Consider the following 8,827-nt stretch of genomic DNA (forward strand, 5'->3'; position numbering starts at 1 on the left):
GTAAAGGTCAAAGTGTAGGGGACAGAGTAAGGTAAAGGTCAAAGTGTAAAGGGGGGACAGGGGGTAAAGTCAAAAAGGAAGTAAAGGAACAGTCAAAGTGTAGGTCAAAGTGTAGGAGGTACAGTAAGGTAAAGGTCAAAGTGTAGGGGGGCTAAGTAAAGGTCAAAGTGTAAGGGACTAGAAGGTAAAAAGGTCAAAGGTAGGAAGGTCAAAGGTAAAAGTGTAAAGGTAACTGTCAGTAAAGGTAAAGTAAAGGTCAAAGTGTAAGGGAAGTAAGTAAAAGTAAAGTGTAGGGCAAAGTGTAGGGGAGTAGTAAGGTAAAGGTCAAAGTGTAGGGGACAGAAAGGTAAAGGTCAAAGTGTAGGGGAACAGTAAGGTAAAGGTCAAAGTGTAGGAGACAGTAAGGTAAAGGTCAAAGTGTAGGGACAGAAAGGTAAAAGTAAAGTGTAAGGTCAAAGGTGGTCAAAGTGTAGGGACAGTAAGGTAAAGGTAAAGGTCAAAGTGTAAGGTAAAGGAGGGACAGTAAGGTAAAGGTCAAAGTGTAGGGGACTAGTAAGGTAAAGGTCAAAGTGTAGGGGACAGTAAGGTAAAGGTCAAAGGTCAAAGTGTAGGGGACAGTAAGGTAAAGGTCAAAGTGTAGGGGAAAAGGTAAAGGTCAAAGTGTAGGGACTAAAGGTAAAGGTCAAAGTGTAGGAGACAGTAAAGGTAAAGGTCAAAGTGTAGGGGGAGAAAGGTAAAGTAAAGGTCAAAGTGTAAGGTCAAAGTGTAGGGACTAGAAAGTAAAGGTCAAAGTGTAGGGGACAGTAAAGGTAAAGGTCAAAGTGTAGGGGACAGTAAGGTAAAGGTCAAAGTGTAGGGGACAGTAAGAAGTAAAGGTCAAAGTGTAGGGGACAGTAAGGTAAAGGTCAAAGTGTAGGGAATGAGTAAAGGTCAAAGTAAAGGGAGGGACTAAAGGTAAAGGTCAAAGTGTAGGGACTAGTAAAGGTAAAGGTCAAAGTGTAGGGGACAGTAAGGTAAAGGTCAAAGTGTAGGGGACAGAGTAAAGTAAAGGTCAAAGTGTAGAATAGACTAGTAAGGTAAAGGTCAAAGTGTAAGGGACTAGAAGGTAAAGGTCAAAGTGTAGGGACTAGTAGGTAAAGGTCAAAGTGTAGGGGACAGTAAGGTAAAGGTCAAAGTGTAGGTAAAGTAAGGTAAAGGTAAAAGGTCAAAGTGTAGGGGACAGTAAGGTAAAGGTCAAAGTGTAGGGGACAGTAAGGTAAAGGTCAAAGTGTAGGGACAGTAAGGTAAAGGTCAAAGTGTAAGGGACAGTAAGGTAAAGGTCAAAGTGTAGGGACAGTAAAAAGTAAAGGTCAAAGTGTAGGGAAAGTAAGGTAAAGGTCAAGTAAAGAGTAAAAAGGTCAAAGTGTAGGGGAGACAGTAAGGTAAAGGTCAAAGTGTAGGGGACAGGTAAAGGTAAAGGTCAAAGTGTAGGGACAGTAAAGGTAAAGGTCAAAGTGTAAGGAGGACTAGAAGGTTAAAGGTCAAAGTGTAGGGTAAAGGTCAAAAGTGTAAAGGGAGACAGTAAGGTAAAGGTCAAAGTGTAGAGTAAGTAAAGGTCAAAGTGTAAAGTAAGGTAAAGGTCAAAGTGTAGGAGACTAATAAGGTAAAGGTCAAAGTGTAAGGGAACTGTAAAGGTAAAGGTCAAAGTGTAGGGGAAAAGGTAAAAAAGTGTAAAATAAAGGTCAAAGTGTAGGGACAGTAAGGTCAAAGTCAAAGTAGGGGACAGAAGGTAAAGTCAAAGTGTAGGGGGAAGTAAGGTAAAGGTCAAAGTGTAGGGGGACAGAAGGTAAAAGGTCAAAGTGTAGGGACAAAAAAGGTAAAGGTCAAAGTGTAGGGGAAGTAAGTAAAGGTCAAAATCAAGGAAACAGTAAGAGTAAAAGGTCAAAGTGTAGGGGAAAGTAAAGGTCAAAGTGTTCTTTTCCCAAAGGTAAAGTAAGGGACAGTAAGGTAAAGTCAAAGTGTAAAGGTTCTTTAAGGTAAAGGTCAAAGTGTATTCACCCCAGTAAAGGTAAAGTTAAAGGTAAGTAAGGTCCAAGTAGAAGTAAAGTAAAGGTAAAAGTCAAAGTGTATGGGGACTAGTAAGGTAAAGGTCAAAAATCTAAAGGTAAAGGTCAAAGTTAGGGGACCAGTAAGGTAAAGGTCAAAGTGTAGGGGACAGTAAGGTAAAGGTCAAAGTGTAGGGACAGATCAAAGTAAAGGTCAAAGTGTGTAGGGAAGACTAGGTAAAGGTCAAAGTGTAGTGAACAGTAAGTTCAAAGTTACAGTAAGGTAAAGGTCAAAGTGGGGTAAAGGTAAAGGTCAAAGTGTAGGGGTCTTAAGGTCAAAGTTGTAGGGGAAAGTGTAAGGGGAAGTAAAGGTTCAAAGTGTAATGGAACCCAAGGTAAAGGTCAAAGTGTAGGAGACATAGTAAGGTAAAGGTCAAAGTGTATTCACCCCACTAAAGGTAAAGGTCAAAGTGTAGGGAACCCTTCTTAAAGGTCAAAGTGTAGGGAAAGTAAGGTAAAGGTCAAAGTGTAAGGGACAAGGTAAGGTAAAGGTAAAGTTCCCAATAAAGGTCAAAGTAATCCCCTTCGTAAAGGTCAAAGTCAAAAGGTATCAAAGTGTCTTTGTAAATCAAATTCACCCCATAAGGTAAAGGTCAAAGTTTCCCAAATGTAGGTAGGGAGTAAGGTAAAAGGTCAAAGTGTAGGGACAAAAAGTAAAGGTCAAATATTTAGGTAAAGGTCAATCCCTCTGTTTTCCAATGTAGAACCCACCCCTAAAGGTAAAGGTCAAGTCCCCATTCACAGTAAATTAAAGGTCAAAGTGTAGAGGACAAAGGTAAAGGTAAAGGTGTACAGTAAAATCCCCAAGGTCAAATCCCGGTAATAAAAGGTCAAAGTGTATGGGTAAAGGTCAAAGTAGTCAAAAGTGAAAGTTTCCCTAGAAGGTAAAGGTCAAAGTGTAGGGGAGAAAGGTTAAAGTAAAGTGTAGTAAGGAAAGAAGTAAAGGTCAAAGGTCAAAGTGTAGGGTACAATAATTAAAGGTCAAAGGTGTACCCTGTAAGGGACAAAGTAATAAGGTAAAAATTCAAAGTGTAACAAGTAAAAATTCACCTCAAAGTGTAGGGGTAAAAAAGTAAAGTCAAAGTTTAAGGTAAGTATTAAAGGTCAAAAGTAAGTAAAGTTTGTCAAGTAAAAGTCCCTAACATAAAGGTTCAAAGTGTCTAGTAAAGGGGAAAGTCAAAGTAAAAAGGTAAAGGTCAAAGTGTAGGGGAAAGTAAGGTAATTAGTCAAAGTATAAGTGTACACAAAGGTAAAGGTCAAAGTAGGGGAAGAGAAGAAAATCAAAGGCCTTTCTTAAGAAAAGGTCAAAGTGTAAAACAGTAAAGGTAAAGTGTCAAAGTGTGGGAATAGGTAAGGTAAAGGTCAAAGTGTAGGGGACAGTAAAGGTAAATGTCAAAGTGTAGGGGAGAAAGGTAAAGGTCAAAGTTAAGGGAGACTAAAGTAAAGGTCAAAGTGTAAATGGAGACTAGAAAGGTAAAGGTCAAAGTGAAAGGGAGACTAGAAGGTGTAAGGTCAAAGTGGTAGGTAAGGTAAAGGTCAAAGTGTAGGGGACTAAGGTAAAGGTCAAAAAGTGTAGGGGAGGGTAAAGGTCAAAGTGTGGGACCAGTAAGGTAAAGGTCAAAGTGTAAGACAGAAAGTAAAAGTGAATGGAGACTAGAAGGTAAAGGTCAAAGTGTAACAAAGGTAAAGGTAAAGTAAGGGACATAGTTGTGTCAAAAGGTAAAGTGTCAAAGTGTAGGGACAAAGTAAAGTCAAAGTCTTAAAGGTAAGTAAAAGAAAGTGTAGGGTACAGAAGGTAAAGGTCAAAGTGTAGGGACTTTTAAAGGTCAAAGTGTAAGGACAGAGTAAATCATAAAGTGTAGGGGAGAGAAAAGTAAAGGTAAAGTGTAACAAGGTAAAGGTCAAAATTCGAAAGGTCAAAGTGTAGGGGACTCAGTACATTTATGGGGAATAGTAAGTAAAGGTCCAAAGTGTAAATTGAAGGTCAAAGTGTAGGGGAGACTTGAAGGTTAAAGGTCAAAGTGTTGGAGGACAGTAAGGTAAAGGTCAAATTGAGGATTAGTAGGTAAAGGTCAAAGTGTAGGGAAAGTAAGTAAAGGTCAGAAGTAGTAAGGGTCAAAGGTCAAGGTCAAAGTGTAGGGGACAGTAAGGTAAAGGTCAAAGTGTAGGGAACAAGTAGGTAAATATCAAAGTAGGGGACCAAAGCCTTCTGATAATTAAAAGTTACAGGGAGACTACCAGGCAGGTAAAGGTTCAAAGTGTAATGGGAAAAAAAAGGTCAAAGGTAGTTAACACAAGTAAAAGGTAAAGGTCAAAAGTGTAAGTAAAGGTAAAATTAAAGGTAGGGGAGATTAAGGTAAAGGTAAAGTGTATAGTAAAAAGGTCAAAGTAAAGAATTAAAAACGCCAGTAAAAATTGATCCATAAGGATAGTAAAGGTCAAAGTAAATGTGTAAGTTCACAGTAAATAAAGGTAAGTGTAGGGAGCAGTTTAAGGTAAAGGTCATATTTTAGATTAAGTAAGTAAAGGTCAAAGTGTAACATTAAAAGGTAAAGGTCAAAGTGTCAGGGACAGTATATGTAAAGGTAAAGGTAAAGTGTAAAATCTTGTATTCAAGAATATGTAAGTTTAAGGTCAAAGTACCGGGGCCATAAGGTAAGGTCAAAGTGTACAACACAAAAGGTTCATTAAAGGTCCGAAAATAAAGTCATAATGTAAGAGTGAATAAAGTCAAAGTGTAGTGTACAAGAAGTAAAGGTCAAAACTGTCATTGTAAGCAAATGACGCGTTAGGTACAAGGTCTGATGTAGGGACAGTTTACAAAAGTAAAGTAAATGTCATGTAGGGACACATAAGGTGATGTCAAACTTAAGGATCGAGAAAAGTAAAGGTCAAAGTACTCTGGCCCTGACACCAGACTTAAGACAAATGACAGGGGGAGCGTAAGGTTTAGGTCCCCTAAAGGTAGGGACACTAAAGTCAAAAGTGTAGGGGAAGTCTGGTAAAGGTCAAAGTATTGTCGGGTAGAAAAGAAAAGGTCAAAGAAACATATTCATTTAAAGGTCAAAGTGTAGAACTAAGGAAAGGTCAAATTAGGACAAGAAAGGTTAAAAAGTAAGACAAACTGGTAAAACCTAACTGGAACTACAAAGTTACAGCAGAACAAGAAACAAGTATAAAAGGTTTCAAAGTTTAAAAAATCAAAGGTAGATCAGTGTGGGCAAAAGAGACTAAATCAAAGTCTTAATCTGACAGACTAAGGTAAAGGTCAAAAAGTAGGGACCATAGAATAAAGGTCAAAGTGTAGTACCACCAAAGTCAAAGTGTTCTGAGAAAGTAAGGAAAAGGTCAAAGTGTTTTCCTCCCACACAAAAAAGGTAAAGATGCTCAAAGTAGAAGGTCAAAGAAGAAAGATAAAGGTCAAAGTGTATTAACTTCATTTTGAACAATAAAGTTAAAGGGTACAGTGAAAGTAAAGGTCTTGTAAGTACATAAGTCAAGGTTAAAAGTGTAAACTAAAGGTAAAGGTCAAAGTTTAGGGAGAGCCTAAGGTAAAGGTCAAAAAAGTGTAAGTATTCCAAAGGATAAGTGTAAAGGGAATTTTAAGGGATGTCAAATAAAGACAGTTTTTATAAAGGTAAAGTGAAGGAGAAGTAAAAGAACTTCAAAGTGTCAATGTACAAAGGTAAAGGTCAAAGTAAAAGAGTAACTTTTGTAACTGTAGAGTAAAAATAAAATGATCAAAAGGTTTTGATAGTGTAAAAAAAGGTCAAATTTGTAGGGAACGGTAAGGAGGTCAAAGTGTAAACAATGGTAAAGGTAAAGTAAAAGGCAAGTAAGGTCAAACACTTTCAAAGGTCTTCAAGTCAAAGGTCAAAGTAAAAACAGAAGGTAAAGGTCTTGAAGGAGGTAAAGATAAAGGTAAAGTCTAGGTACAAAGTTAATCAAAGGTTAAAGTTCAGACCTACTTAATCATAAAGGTCAAAGTGTAAAGAGTAGGTTGAAGGTAAAGTCAATTTAGGGGGAAAGAAGGTAAAGGTCAAAGTAGAGTACAGTAAGTAAGGTCAAAGTTTTAGGGGACAAGTAAGGTAAAGGTCACAAGATCTTGACAGAAAGTAAAGGTCAAAGTAGGGGGACTTAAGGTTAAGGTCAAAGTGTAGGGAAAGAAGGTAAGGTCAAAGTTGGGTAAAGAAAGTCAAGGTCAAAGTAAATGTAAAGGTCAAAGTGTATGAAGAGTAGTAAAGGTCTAGTGTAGGGACAGTAAGGTGAAGGTCAAAGTGTATTGGGTCAGTATTAAAGGTCAAAGTGTTGGAGAAAGAAATGTCAAAGTGAGTGAAAGTGACAAGGGGCCTATAGTAAGTCAAAGTGCGTTAAAGTAAGGTTCTTCTAAGTGAAAAAGTAAGGTAAAGGTAAAGTTCAAAATGTATGTCACTAAAGGTAAAGGTTCAAAGTTATGGAATAAGTTAAAGGTACATATGAAGAGTAAAGTTAGGACAAAGTTCTAGGTGACTTATTAAATGTAAATTCTCAAAGTATGGGTCAAACACTGTAGACAGGTAAGTAGGTCAAAGTGTAGGGTACAGTAAAAGGTAAAGGTCATTTGTAGCTTGTACTTTAAAGGTCAAAGTGTAAGGTTTGAAGGTAAAGGTCAAAGTGTAAGAGACAGTAAGGTAAAGGTCAAAGTGCAGGTGACAAAAGGTAAATGTCAAAGTGTAGGGGAGTAAAGGTAAAGGTCAAAGTGTTGGGATTGTACTAGTCAAAGTATATTTACTAATAAGGTGTTCAAACAGTACCATGATAAAAGTAAAAGGTAAAGTGTAGGAGGACTAGAATAATAAAGGTCAAAGTGTAGTTTAGGGGACAAATAAGGTAAGGGTCAAAGTTAGGTAGAGTTTTCTAGAAGGTCAAAGTGGGGAATAAGGTTCCAAAGTTATGGGACAGTAAAAGAAGTAGAAAGTCAAAGGTCAAAGGAGGAGTTCTGAATAGTAAAGGTCAAAGTTAGAACAGTAATAAAGTAAAGTATGAATAGTAAGGTAAAGGTCAAAGTGTAGGGATACAAAAGTAAAGGTCAAAGTGTAGGGGAAGTAAGGTAAAGGTCAAAGGTCATTGTAAAATAAAAGGTCAAAGTGGATGTAAGGTAAAGGTGAAAGTGTAGGGGAAGTAAGGTAAGGTCAAAGATAGGAAAGTAAAGTAAAGGTCAAAGTGTAGAGAAAGTTATAGGTAAAGGTTAAGGAACTAGTGTTGTCCAGACAGTGTAAAGTCAAAGTTTAGGGAATAGTAAAAGGTCAAAGTGTATAATGCAGTAAGGTAAAGTTCAAAGTAATGGAAAGTAAAGGTGTGAAAGACTAGTAAAGTCAAAGTGTAGAGACAGTAAGAATAAAAGTCAAAGTGTAGGGGAAAGTTAAGGTAAAGGTCAAAGTTTGTAGAGACATAGAAAGTAAAGGTCAAAATAGTAGACTAAGAAAGTTTCACAGTTAGGGGAAGTAAGGTAAAGGTCAAAGTGTAAAAGTAAAGGTCATTGGAAAGAAAGAGGTAAAGTGTATTTCGTGTAATGGAGTAAGGTAAAAGGGACAGTAAAAGGTAAAGTCAAAGTGTAGGAAACAGGAGTTAAAGTCAAAGTGTAAAAGATAAGGGTCAAAGTGTAGGAAGGTAAAGTTGGTAACAAGTAAGGTTTAGAAAAAAGTAAAGTCAAGTGAAAGGAGACTAGAAATTTAAGGTCAAAAATGTTTTTTAAATAGATAAAAAGGTCAAAGTTGTATCACAAAAGTGTAGGGTACAGGTAAAGGTTTAGTCATAGTGTAGGATGGTAAAATAAAGTAAAAAGTGTAGGGGACCACTAAAGGTAAAGGTCAAAGTATATAGAGGTAAAAGGTAAAATGTCATAGTGTATGGTAAAAGTTAGGTAAAAGTTCAAAGTTACTACTGTAAATAAGTAAAGTTTTTCAAAATAAATGTAACAATAAAGGTCAAGTAATCAAAGGACGAGTAAAAGTGTCAAAGTGTAAAGGGACAGTAAGTAAGGTAAAGTGATAGAAAAGGTAAAGTGTAGGGACAGTAAGGTAAAGGTCAAAGTGTAGCCTGTAGTAAAAAAAATTAAAGGAGACGGAAGAGTAAGGTAAATATATGTAAATGTATTTTATCTAAGTATCATCAAAGGTCAAAGAGTGTGTTCCGAATATAAGGTCTTTAGTTCCGAGTGTGTAGACGACCGAAGTGTATTTCCGACCCATCACTTTTCGCTTCGTCAATAGTGAAAAGGGTAAAAAGAGAGAAAGTCTGAAGTGATCACTTCATGGGAATACAGGTGGGTATATATGTAGGTTATATAATGTCAGAAAAGTCAAAGGTCAAAGTCGATTATGATAGTAAAAAAGGTCATAGTGAAAAGATATGTAAAGGTCAAAGTGTATGGAACAAGTAAATGTTTTGTCAAAGTGTTTTGCCGTAAATAAAGGTAAATCAAAGTGTAGGGAGAATATTAAAGGTAAAAGTCAGAGTAATAGGGGGCTAAAATAAGGTCAAATAAAGTCCAATCATGTAGAAAGTGTAAGGTAAAATCAAAGTTTTTGACCTTTAAAAGTAAAACAAAAAAGTTTCAAAGTGTAGGTAAAGTCTAATGTCAAAGTAAGTGCAGTTTTACAGTAAAACTTGGTAAAAGGTAGTAAATGACATAAAGTCCTTGTTTGAATTTTTAAAACGGTATAAGTAAATCTAAAGTGAGATTAACAAAGTAAAAGTCAAAT

This window comes from Argopecten irradians, chromosome 5, assembly GCF_041381155.1.
Source record: "Argopecten irradians isolate NY chromosome 5, Ai_NY, whole genome shotgun sequence".
NCBI classification, from domain to species: Eukaryota; Metazoa; Mollusca; class Bivalvia; order Pectinida; family Pectinidae; genus Argopecten; species Argopecten irradians.